The sequence below is a fragment of the Neomonachus schauinslandi genome, chromosome 3, assembly GCF_002201575.2.
Source record: "Neomonachus schauinslandi chromosome 3, ASM220157v2, whole genome shotgun sequence".
In the NCBI taxonomy this organism is placed as follows: domain Eukaryota; kingdom Metazoa; phylum Chordata; class Mammalia; order Carnivora; family Phocidae; genus Neomonachus; species Neomonachus schauinslandi.
In genome coordinates this window covers 175,502,260-175,515,897 of record NC_058405.1, presented here as the reverse complement: position 1 = coordinate 175,515,897, position 13,638 = coordinate 175,502,260, and the positions used below count along the sequence as shown (strand labels likewise).

Sequence of the window (13,638 nt, the reverse complement as noted above, 5' to 3'; positions counted from 1 at the left end):
GGGTAGGAACAGCTTTTCGGAACACCCCTACCACCCAAGGTACCAACTCACCTGGCACCAGGACCAGCGCCAGAGGTCATATCAAGAGACGCACAGGTCCTCTGGCACCCGGCATAGAAGCGTGTGGGTAGTGGAGGAGAAACCTAATTTGAAATGTGTGGAACCAGAAGCTGGTCTGTGGAAAATTCTTCCAATCATCAGAGATTTAAAATTGTAAGTAGAAGATTTGGTTCTCATTAATGCCTAATAAGAACAGAAGTTCCTTCTTATTGAGGAAATACACTCAATAATGCAGCATAGGCAATTATAAATGCACTATTGATTTTTTTCTTTTTGATGGGAAACATGTGAAATAAATTTATCAAAATTCCTGGCGCTATTGAGGAAAACCCAAAGCAGTACCACAAACTCAGTACATCATCTGTAACAGCTCAATTACAAATGAAACTCACTAGTGGTTTTCTCAAATATGACAGCCAACCTGAAGGTAAATGGCATTACCCAGAACAAACTATGACATCCAAAGGAACTTTTCTAAACTATGTATAATTTTTCTTAAAGGCCAACAAATCAAATTATCTTAATATCCTCATTATGAAAAATGATATGATAGAATCATTGTCCTATGAAAACATATATTCTTTTTTTCTGGATTTTGAAGTGCTTGTGATATTTATCGGCTTTTTAAAGATAGATGATTTCTTCCTTCGTTCTAAATAACTGCAGCTCTGAGCAGATTTTGCACCCTTTTCTTAAAGTGAGTCCCTGAAAAATTGACTTCCAAAAAATGTATGAAACTCAGAGCGACAGTCATAATGGCATTTGAGTCTAATATACGTGGATGCAGGGCTCTGCACCAGCTAACCTGCGGTGCTCCTGGTAGGCCCATCATAGACACACTCCACCTCCCGCTCACCGTTCTTTTTTTTGTGACTCATGTGCATCACAGACCCAGTAGCCTCACAGGGGAACTGTCTAAAGCAGAGGGGCAGAAGAAAGGGAGAAGGAATTTCTGAAGCTGCAACTGCCAGGGTCCAAATCCAGGATCCTCCATTTCCTAGGCTGTGTAATTGTGGATAAGTTTCTCAACCTCCAGGAATAAGGATAACGGCTCTCGCAGGAAGCCATTGTATTCAATCAGTTGATTCACATAAAGTGTTTAGATCAATACCTAGGACATGGTGATAAGCTCAAGAAAGGTCAGCTCTTCTTCTATCCTTGTGGTTGTTGATCCCATCTGCCAGGCTGTGTCTGGATTACCAGAACCTCCCTTAGTTCTCAGCCAGCCTTATAATTGCCATGTGGCAAAGGACAAAATGAGTTTCACAGAGCTTCCAAATGTGCTCAAAATCTTATCAAATAACTAGGATGAATGATAGAGGGAAAATTCAAACCCACGAATAGTTGACTCTACCCCACTTCTTTCCATTATACCCCCGCAAACTAAAAAAAAATGGATTTTGTGATCCTAAAACACAAATGAAAAAATGGATTATGTCAAGGCTAAAAATTGATGGTTGGATTGTGAAAGAGCTTTTTCATTTGTTTTAAGTAAACAGAAAATCAAAAATATTGAAGAAAATTTACACATATATAATACTTGTAATTTCATACTCTTTACAAATCCAGAATCATTTGATTTAGGAGCATAAAAGCACATTTTATGTGAATTGATTTGCTCTTGAAATTAGTCTGTTACATTAAATTAAAAGCATTTTTATTCAGACAATCCGGACAAATTTCCCAATTCTACTGCTTTTGAGGGCTTTTTTTTTTTTTCATTTTTGTTACAAATGGAGCTACAAGCTGCTGAACTTTAAGGAATCCAGCATCACGTCGTTTCTTTTTTTTTTTTCTTTTTGCCAATTTATAATGAGGGAAACTGTTGAGAACAGAAAAATGCAACTACACTATAAAAAAACAAAGAGCCATTATGTTATCGGGAGTTGGTTTTCTTTACAGTGAGGGGGTAGAGACAAACAGCATTCATTCGCAGAAAAGGAATTGAGAGAAAGAAAGGAAAAACCCTCACTTCTTCATCCATGCCTCCCGATGGTTTGAGCACAATGTGTGCCATGTACAACACAATTGTCTGGTAAGTTGCTAGCAATCTGTGCTTTTTGTGATTTTTAAAAGAATTTTTTTTGTTATCTACACAGAACTCTTAAATCCTCAATAATTCTATGGTAAACTATGGCAAAATGTTGAAGAAGAGCACTCTAGGTAGAAAGAATGGCAAGGCCAAAGGCCTTCAGGTGGGGGGCCATTCCTGAAGTACTTGAACTGCAAAGAGATGAGGATGGGGTTGCAAGAGGAAAAATGGTAGGAGATAAAGGTGGAGAGGTTGGTGTAAGGCCAGAGTAGGTAGAGTCCAGCAGATCACTGTAAGAATGTTGACTTTTATTCCAGGATGGAAATTACTAAAGAGGTTTGATTTGAGAAGTGACATGACAATTGCAATGTTGGGAACCAGACTTCAGAAAGATAAAAAATAATAATTCTTTAAAGTCTTACCACTATTAAATCTTTATTATATTTTCATCATAGTCATATACTGCTTCCCTCCAGTACAGAGCTTTACAAACCTACAAGCCTGGGCCAGAGGCTGCACTGAATGTCCCTTGGAAAACATCATGTCCCTAGGCAGATTTCCTTCAGCCCACATAGGGTGTTAAAAATCTCTTGAATGGGGGGTACCTGGGTTGCTCAATTGATTAAGCATCCAACTCTTGATTTCGGCTCAGGTCATGATCTCAGGGTCATGATATCAGGTCATGAGATTGAGCCCCGTGTTGGGCTCCCCACTCAGCGGATATGCTTAAGATTCTCTCTCTCCCCCTGCCTCCCTGCCCCACCCCCACTCACATGCACTCTCTCGCTCAAAATAAAATAATAAAAAAATAAAAATTTCTCGGATGTACTGCCAATATCAAAATGGAGAGGTTTCACATAAAGTCTGGAATTCTAGATTTTCTTTAAAAACCAGAACATCTGGCAACTCTGGGCCTGCCTTTCCCCATAGCAACAATCAGCAGGCACTGAGGGACAGCCGCCCCGCTTAGACAGAGCAGGCATTCTGCGGGCACCCAGACTGTACCACTCCCTCAGCAAAGCCAAGCTCTAGCTACCACTTAGCATCATTCTTCAGCACTTGTACTTCGTTTAGTGGAGTAGTGGTTTTTGAGTATTTGGTCTTAGAACACTTTCACACTCTTAAAAATCATTAAGCACTCAAAGAGGTTCTGTTTCTGTGTATTATAGCTATAAATATTATATTAAAATTAAAATGAGAATAAAGACATTTCATGTTAGCATCAATAACGTGTGTTTATGAAAAACTACTATTTTTTCCAAAACAAAACAAGATTATGAAAAAATGGCATTGTTTTATATTTTTGAAAATCTCTTTAATGTCTGGCTTAATAGAATCAGCTGGATTCTCCTACCTGTTACGCATTTAATCTATTGTGATATTTTGTTTTGGTTAAAGCAAATGAAGAAAATTCAGCCTCACATAGTTGTATAAGTAAAATGCCCATGATGAAACATTAATTTTATTAAAACCATCAATTATTTTATTAAATTAAAATTATTAATTATTTTATAAATGATTGATTTTATGAATTATTAATTATTATTTTAATTAAATTTCAACTCTTGTTGAGTAATGTAAAATTATTAATTTTATTAATGGCCTAAACATGTTAAAATCACCATCGCCACCCCATTTACCCTATTTTCCCATCCTAGAGCAACCACACTTCAAGTCGTCAACAGCCCTTCACACCTGGTGTGTATGAACAATGGGAGTGACATTCTGATGATCCAATGACCTGAAGCAGACACAGTTTGGAAGATGAGGGAGAGTTTCTGGGAGCACTAATCATAGACCTAGCTAATTTTCTATATTTTGCCTCAAAGACAATGAGAAGGAGATTGAATGCTCATTTTTTACAAAGCTGATACTTATTTATTTATTTAACATTTATTAAGCCACTACTATGGACTTAATCCTCCCACCTGCCCTGGAGGTCATTTGTACCAACTTCATTTCACTCAGACTCTAAGAGTCCACACACTGTTGGTAAGCAAAAGGGGGAGGCATTTAAACCCAGGGCTCAGTGACTCCCAAGTCCCACAGCTTCGAACAGTCTGAAAATCCTGACATTTGTAATTGGGCTCCAAAATGGCAATGCATTTTTTTAAATTATGTACAACTTATTTCTAGTGATGGTAACAATATAAAAAAGAAGATCGAAAAAAACAGTAAATAGATAATAGATAATAGAAATTAATATCCCAGCTACATATGTGTCATGATAAAAGCAGTAACAATGATAATGATTATCATTTATTTGTTCAACCATATTTATGTCTCAGGCACAATTCTAGCTTTGGGGGATAGGCAGTGATAGAAACACAGGGTCTCCCTATGCCAGCCCTTAGTCTCAGCTTTGTTTACACATTTTATATAGTTCACTTCAACAACCCTGTTAGGTAGGTATTATTATCACTTCTATTATATGAAGAAATGAAGCCTCAGATAAGTTATTTATATTGCCCAGGATCACATCACTTCTTAGGGCAGGAGTCAGAATTCAATCACAGGACTGTCTACTTCCAAAACTCTCCTTGTATCAATTCAAGTTGAGCACCAAAATTATACCCACCTAGTCCCTGTGTTGCAAAATCTCCCTCTCTGTAGACAAGAGTGGTTGAGTACTGTTGGACCCTACCAGGCACAAAGCAAATCTGAGTCCACGTCCGGGAAAACTAATTGGAGTAGGGTGAGCAGGTAGTGGTCAAAGGTGAAGAAATAATCATGTCCAAAAGAAGGATATTAAGGGAGAATGGAGAGAGGGCCAGGGTTCCAGAATCTTCTCCCCGGAGGGCCAGTTAAACTGGTAACAAACTCCCCTGGGAGTGTTAAGTGTTATTTCTCTTTTTTTGTGAGTATGAAATCATAACAAGTACTAGTTCAAGTAGCTTAATCAAAGAAATTCAACTGTTCTGACCAGGGCCATAAAAAAGGGAGGAATTAATTGCAGCTTTGACTATTTGGGAAAGAATATCAAGAAAGAAAACTATGGCGATGCTAGGTGTTTTGTTTTGTTTTTTTTAAGATTTTATTTTATTTGAGAGAGAGAATGAGAGACAGCACAAGAGGGGGGAGGGTCAGAGGGTGAAGCAGGCTTCCCGTCGAGCAGAGAGCCCGATGCGGGGCTCGATCCCGGGACCCCGGGATCATGACTTGAGCTGAAGGCAGACGCTTAGCGACTGAGCCACCCAGGAGCCCCCACCACTCACTTTCTTTCTTTCTTTTTTTTTAAGATTTTATTTATTTATTTGAGAGAGAGAATGAGAGACAGAGAGCATGAGAGGGAGGAGGGTCAGAGGGAGAAGCAGACTCCCCGCCGAGCAGGGAGCCCGATGCGGGACTCGATCCCGGGACTCCAGGATCATGACCTGAGCTGAAGGCAGTCGCTTAACCGACTGAGCCACCCAGGCGCCCTTTTTTTTTTTTTTTTTTAAGATTTTATTTATTTATTCGAAAGAGAGAGAATGAGAGAGTACATGAGAGGGGGGAGGGTCAGAGGGAGAAGCAGACTCCCCGCTGAGCAGGGAGCCCGATGCGGGACTCGATCCCGGGACTCCAGGATCATGACCTGAGCCGAAGGCAGTCGCTTAACCGACCGAGCCACCCAGGCGCCCTGCTAGGTGTTTTTATATACTATCTTATTTAACCTCCTCAACCCCCTGGGAGGTAGATTTGACTAGCCCTCTTTTCAGATGAGAACACTGAAGCTATGAGAAAATAAAGTAATCCACCCACCCAGGTCTATGGATTACAAAGCCCATCCTCTCTCCAGACCAGACTTTGGCAACCTACAGCCCAGGTGCCAAACCCTACCCACTGCCTGCTTTTATAAATAAAGTTTTATTGGAACACCGCCATGTCCAACCCTTTACATATTTTCTGTAGCTGCTTTCATGCTCCAACAGCCTAGCTGAGTAATTCCAACAGAGACCACCTGGCCTACAAAACCAAAAATATTTACTATCTGGTCCTTTGCCGAAAAAGTTTGCTGACCCCTTCTCTAGAGTAGATTTCTCAGCAGCTATGTTGTCCCCTCAAACTAAATCTTCCCAGGACCCCCAACATACATACAAAACAGACACAAGCCTAATATTGTTAATACTGCACCTCATAAATTCAAATTTACATAACATTTACTGATTCGAAATTCAATCAATAAGATAAGTTAGTTTTGAGTAACACAAAATTTTAAAATAGCAAGTTCTTAGAGGTTAGGTCCAGTCTCAAAGCATCACTGGCATACTCTTTATATTTCATTTAACTTTTTTCCAGGCTAGCTTACACTGACCCAGAAGCTTGAAGAGAAGTGCTAGGAAGCATTTGCTTTCCAAGTAAAATCTTCAACAATGTCATCAGTTCTACTCATAGCCATAAAATTCAGACACACAGTGAATAAGAAATAAATACTCATTGAATGACCAGATAAAGCATTTTCACACTGATATATAGTTACACTTTCATTTACTGCACAATGCAATTTTTTAAATTTTATTCTAACAATACACACACACAGGAATACCTTTACAACTTTTGGTGTGCAGACAAGGCCCCTTTTTTTGAGCATACATCAACTATTTGAAGTTCCAAATTACTTTGTTTTTCATACAAAGCAAATGATTTGTAAAACTAATGGAGAGAGCTGTGATTAATCCAGCGCGTCAGAGAATCTAGGTCATTTAAGAGGTCTATGGCAGAAGTACTCAAAGGTTGAAGTCCTTGGTTCAATTTATCAAGTTAACTTTTTTCCCTTTTCACTAATTTCCACTCTCCTTATATTATTTGCTTATATTTTTATTTTGGTTTAGTTTTGAGGGAATACCTTTTCCACATTCCTGAGCTGAAAGCTTATTATATCTTAGGTTGGGTTCCCCAGAAGCAGAGCCTGTGATGGAGATTCTTGTAAAACTGGTTTGTTATGGACGTGCTCACAAGAACCTATAAGGAGTTGCAGGACGGGAATGGAAGTCTAACCTCACTCCGCCTAATCCCATAGGGAGCTCTGTAGCATAAATCAAGCATAAATTGTACCATAGCCTGTTCTAACTTGTGGCAAGGAGGCAGGACCTACGTGTCCCAACATTACAGTGTGGTCCCCCCATTTGGTCCAGAGGCAGATAATCCTCCTCTGACAAAGCACGGGATGGGGGGAGACCCATTCCATCCAAGACCCCAGCAGATGCCTGAAACTACAGATAGTACTGAACCCTGTATATCCTATGTTATTTCCTATACCCACCTCCCTATGATAAAGTTTGATTTACAAATTAGGCACAGTAAGAGATTAACAACTATAACTAATAATACAATAGAATAATTATAATAACATACTGTAATAAAAGTTATGTGCATGTCGTCTCTCTCTCAAAATATCATACTACACTCACCCCTCTTGCCGTGACAATGTGAGATGATAAAATGCCTAAGTGATGAGAGGAACAGCGGTGAATGACTTAAGCCCTGCAATTTGACTTCTGTAAGCATCAGTGCTTGCTTACTAAGGTGCTTGGTGCTGGCTGGGCCCTGTGCATCATGCAGTGTGAATAAGATTCACAGGCCTTTGGCTTCTGGGAGTTTATCATCTAGTAAGAGATATAGACATGCCAGAGGAGTGCCCGGATCCAACGAAGCAAGAGCACCCACGCCACAATCATGAGCTTGCTTCTACGTACGACTTTACATAACCCTGGACACTCATGAGATGGAGAGAGCGAAAACTGGTGAACAGGAGACAGATGAGGAGACACCAAAGCGACATGTTTTTGACTTTGCATTTCTTTCTTTTGGCCTAAAGAGCATGGAGAAAATACAAACAGCAAATGCCTACCACATAGCGCCCTTTCTAGCTGATTCTCACCCGTTATCGCTCTTAACCTTCATACCAACCCTTTGTAGCAGGAATTAGTTTCACCATTCTCTAAATGAGAAAACTGAAACTCTGGTCACTAATAAATTGAGGGGCCAGAATTCAAAGCACATCTCTTTTTTAACCACACAACCTCAAGTTTTTCCATCGCCATCTGTGGGGTGCCTCCAGGGCTTTGGGATGCACAGATTTAAGTTAGGTAACAGAAGCAGTTGGGAAAGTTACACACTTTAGCCTGAACTAATTTAGATAAATCACTCGGTAAAGCGAATCCAATCACACCCCATTCAGTCCTGACTCACCAGTAAACTGGGGTCAACCTGTCCTTCCTGGCCCTCAAGAGGAATAAAGGAGAGAAAGAGGACAAAGGACAGAAAGCAGAGCCTGTGATGGTGACAGAAGCGCTCACAAGAACTTGTAAGGAGTGAGATAGCAGGTTGGGAATGGAAAAACTCTAACCTCGCTCTGCCTCATTCCACGGGAAGCTCCATAGCATAAATCAAGCATGAATTGCACCATAGCCTGCCCTAACTGGTGGCAAGGATACAGGACCTACACTCTTGCATTTGCCCAGACAGAAGGACTGGCATGTGTAATCACGGTAAAATTTTAACATTCTTAATGGGCTTTTCTTCCTTCCTGAGTACACCACTTTTGCCCTGGTCCACCTTTACAACCATCTGCAAGGAGGGAGATTAGAATTTATCCATGAAGGGATGCAAAAGCAAATGCAAAATGAGTTACAACTTCAGTCACTGAGAAATACTATTATGCAGCAAGCTAATGTCTTTAATGATACCCATCCATCTGCCTCTAACATCACAAGGGTTAATTCAGGAGGACCCAATTCACCGAGTTCTCTCGCGTTCTAGAATCGTCACTTTGAGTTGTGTGTGTTGTGTGTTGCACACGGGAGACACATCTGATTGGGTGACCACATCGTGGACCCCATAGTTTCATTTATCTGGTATAACAATACCTGATGTTAGCAATCAAGTGTCTTGTTGTAGCATAATCATTATATGGCAATTTTTTGATAGATGGAAAATAAAATGCCTTGACAGAGGGCCACCTTTCGCTAATTTTCACAAAGATAGTGTGCTAGTAGCATCCCAATGTAAAGAAAATTCCCTTTCTTTTTATACTTCTTGGGTTTTGTATTAGTCATAGCTGCAAAGATGCCACGTAACAAGCAACTCAAAAAATTTCAGTGACTGACAACAGCAGGGCTACTATTGTAGATCACAGAGAAAAAAAAAAAGAAGAAAACAATTATTTACTCTTCATGGGTCTGAAATATTTGTTGTGCTCTGCTGGACTCAGCTGGATTTGGACCAGTTTACCATCAAGACTGCAGGTCAGGTTTAGTTCTGCTCTATGTGTCCCTCATTCTGAGACCCCAGGAAAATCAGCTCTAGCGACCTAAAGCACATTTTTCTCATGGCAGACAGCACGGGCTCAAGAACTTAAGCCAAAACATACAAGTGAATTTAAAACCTCTGATCATGTCACATCCACTCGTCTTCTATTGAACAAAGCAAACCTCACAACCAAGGACATCAGAGGGGTAGGGAAGTGTCCTCCTCCCACAGAGGTGAGAAAGGGAGAGTGACTTTTTGCTAAACAGTAACATAGTCTGACACAGATTTACTCTACCGCACTCTGCAGTATTAGGATGGTACACTGTAGAGAAATCACACCACTATTACAGCTCAGGGAATGTTAGAAACTATTTTCATATGGAGACAAGTCAGTTCCCATACACCACTGGTTTCTGCACACTAGATTCTGCATACCGTTTTAAAAGAGATCAGTCTGCTTATCTTTCACCTTTTTGTAGGTTAGTGTAATAGACCAGAATTAAGCAAACTAAACACTGTCTATCAAGGATCTGAGAGTAAATATTTTTGACTTTGCAGGCTATCTGGTCTCTGTTACAACTACTCAGTCTAGCCACGGTAGTGCAAAAGCAACCACCAAGAATACTTAAACAAATGGACATAGCTATGTTCCAATAAAAACTTACTCACAAATAAAAATGTTACTCTTTGCAGATGACATGATATTATAAATTGAAAACCCTAAAGACTCCACCAGAAAACTGTTAGAACGAATGAACAAATTCAGTAAAGATGCCAGATTCTAAATCAATACACAAAAATCTGTTAGGAAAAAAAAATGATTACCTGTAGAGGAGGGAAAAGAAGTGGGTAAAGGACAAGAATGGAAGCTGGACTCCTTTGACTATCATTTGTTTTGTAGATTTAATCTTGGAACCATGTAAATATTTCACATCATTTTAAGACAAAATTAAAGAAATAAATAAAGAAATCCCCCAAGAATCAGGAAAAAAAAATCTGTGGCATTTATTTACACTAATAATAAACTATCAGAAAGAGAAAATTAGAAAACGATTCTATTTATAATTGCATAAAAAGGAATAAAGTTCCTAGAATAAGTTCAACCAAGGAAGTGAAAGATCTGTTATTGAAAACTACAAGACATTAAAGAAAGAAACTGAAAAAGACACAAATAAATGGAAAGATATCCCGTGCTCATGGACTGGAAGAATTAATATTGTTAATACTATCTAAAGCAATCTACAGATTCAGTGCAATCCCTATCAAAATACTAATGGCATTTCTCATAGAAATAGAACAATCCTAAAATTTGTAAGGAAGCACAAAGGACCTCAAATAGCCAAAGCAATCTTGAGAAAGAACAAAGCTTTACATTTTTTAAATTAGGGAAGCACCACACTCCCTAACATCAAACTATATTACAAAGCTATAGTTTTAAAAATTAAAACAGTATGGTAATGGCATAGAAACAGACATATAAATCAATGGGACAGAACAGAGAGCCCAGAAATAAACCCACACTTATATGGTCAATTGATTCATGACAAAGGAGCCAAGAATATACAATGAGGAAAGGGTAATCTCTTCAATAAATGGTGTTGGGGAAATTGGACAGCCACATGCAAAAGAATGAAACTGGACCACAACATACACAAAAATTAACTCAAAATAGATTAAAGACTTAAACATAAGACAGAAACCATAAAACTCCTAGAAGAAAGCATAAGGGACATGCTTCTTGACATGGATCTTGGCAATGATTTTTTAAATCTGATACCAGAAGCAAAAGCAACAAAAGCAAAAATAAACAAGTGGGACTACACCAACTACAAAGCTTCTGCATGGCAAAGGAAATCATCAACAAAATGAAAAAGGAATCTACTGAATGAGAGAAAATAATTATAAATCATGTATCTGATAAGGAGCTAATATTGAAAATACACAAAGAACTCATAAGACTCATGAGCTAAAAAACAATCTGATTAAAAAATGGGCAGATGATTTGAATTTCTCCAAAGAAGACATATGGATGACCAACAGATATATGAAAAGATGCTCAACAGCATTAATCGTCAAGGAAATGCAAATCAAAACCACAATGACGTAACACCTCGCACCTGTTAGAGTGGCTATTATCAATAAGACAAGAAATAACAGGTGTTGGCAAGAATGTGGAGAAAAGGGAATGTCGGTAGGAAGGCAAACTGGTGCAGCTGCTATGGAAAACAGTATGGAGGTTCCCCAAAAAATTGAAAATGGAACCACCCTATGATCTAACAATTCCATTTCTGGGTATTTATCCAAAGAAAATGAAAACACAAATTTGAAAAGATATCTGCACCCCATGTTCATTGCAGCATTATTTGCAATAGCCAAGATAGGGTAACAACCTAAGTGTCAATCAATGGATAAAGAAATACATGTATCATATAAAAAGCCATGGAAAAAGAATGAAATCTTGCCATCTGTGACAACATGGATGGATCTCAAGGGCACTGTGCTGAGTGAAATAAGTCAGACAGAGAAAGACAAATACTGTATGATCTCTCTTACATGTGGTATCAAAAAAAAAATCTCACAGATACAGGAAACAGAGTGGTTATAAGAGGTGGAAGATGGGGGTGCGGAGAAAACAGTTAAAAAAAGAAAGGTAGGTAGTGGGGTCAGATTTGGTCTATGAGTCATAATCTGCCAGCTTCTGTAATAAATAGAATTATAAAGGCTATGCCTCTCGTTTTGATTATGTGTGCCGCACAACATACCACCCCAATTCTTAGTGGCTCAAAACAACAATTATTTTGTTATCTCTCATGATTCTGTGCACTGATTGGGCTCAGATGGATGATTCTTCTGCTCCATGTGATGTTGGCTGTGTCTGCAGATGTCAGGGGTACTAACTGGGCTGGAACATTCCAGATTATTCACCCACCTGTCTGGCACACTGGCAGCATTGACCAGAAAGCTAGACTCAGCTGGACCATGCGAAGATCGAAGTCCTAGCTTCTGTGCCTCTCCTCTCCCCATTACATAGAAACTCAGGACTCCCCAAAGTACAAAGAGGGAAACTACCTTGCCTTTTTCTTTTTTCTTTTTTTTTTTTTTTAAGATTTTATTTATTTATTTGACAGAGAGAGACACAGCGAGAGAGGGAACACAAGCAGGGGGAGTGGGAGAGGGAGAAGCAGGCTTCCCGCAGAGCAGGGAGCCCGATGTGGGACTCGATCCCAGGACCCTGGGATCATGACCCGAGCCAAAGGCAGACGCTTAACGACTGAGCCACCCAGGTGTCCCCTACCTTGCCTTTTTAAAGCTTAGGCCCAGCACGGTCATTTCTGCCACATTCTACTGGTAAAGCCCCTCATCCTTCATCTGCCATCTATAACCATGTCATCTGTGCCCAGTGTAGGCCTACGTCAGAATGCCAACTTTCTTACTTCTGGACCTTCGAATGAGATGGAGTAATTTTTAATGCTTCACATTCAAACTGCTAAGCAGATTTCCCATCCTACAGGGCGGCCACAAAACCTCCTGCTCCAAGGACTTCTCTGCCCAGAAAATGGTGCCTCCATCCAGCCACGGGTAAAATTAATTAAGGTAATATAGGGGGAAGGGCAGAGGTTGCCTATTCTCAATCACATCTGGCATGGCTTGAGACATTCTGGGTATCCCCTGCTAGAAGACTGACTGTAGGTGGGTCTCTTCTCCCCAAAGACCCAGTTCTACTCGAACATCTGGCCCCATGTGCCGGGGGGGGGAAGGCTGACACAACAGGGCTTACAAGTGGCAGGGGAGGGGGCCAGTGAGCAAAAGCAGATAGCTCCCTGAGGCCCACGTACAATGTTGAGTCCAGTAACTAATTTTCACTAATATAACACCCCCTAGGGATAAGCTCCCTCGCTCTCAGTCCTGAATACACCTTGAAATTTAGAATTTTAGATTTTATAATGGAGCTGCCACCCTCCTGAGACCCCATGTAATTCTGATAATGGTAGGTGCACTCACCAAAATGATAAACTTCTCCTGTCCTGGCCCTCTGCTGCTTACATCAGTCTGCTCATTCTTTACATCTCAGTCTGTACCATCTGCCCCTCCCCAAACCTCACAGGCACTTCTTAGCCTCACCATGAGTCATGCAAACAACCATGTTGACTCTTGCCACAAGCCCTGCCATCTGGGCACATTCACCTTATCTACCACCACTCCCTGCTCTCCCAACCTGCCTGCACCTGTGCTCTCCCCTGCACCTCCTCTCCCTGGCCTCTAGCCCAAGCCAAGAAGCCCGAGATGGTAATTAAAGAAATACAGATTATCACAGA

At 40.1% G+C, this 13,638-nt stretch overlaps 1 long non-coding RNA gene across 2 annotated transcripts in view; it reads right to left on the bottom strand.

Moving 5' to 3' along the window:
• LOC110592228 overlaps window positions 1–13,352 on the bottom strand; it is a 266,142-nt gene extending 252,790 nt beyond the window's left edge. For both annotated transcript variants that reach the window (XR_002481087.1, XR_002481088.1), the window contains exon 1: window positions 13,325–13,352. This is a non-coding gene — a long non-coding RNA (uncharacterized LOC110592228). The remainder of the gene's footprint in view (window positions 1–13,324) is intronic.
• Window positions 13,353–13,638: the final 286 nt, after the last annotated feature.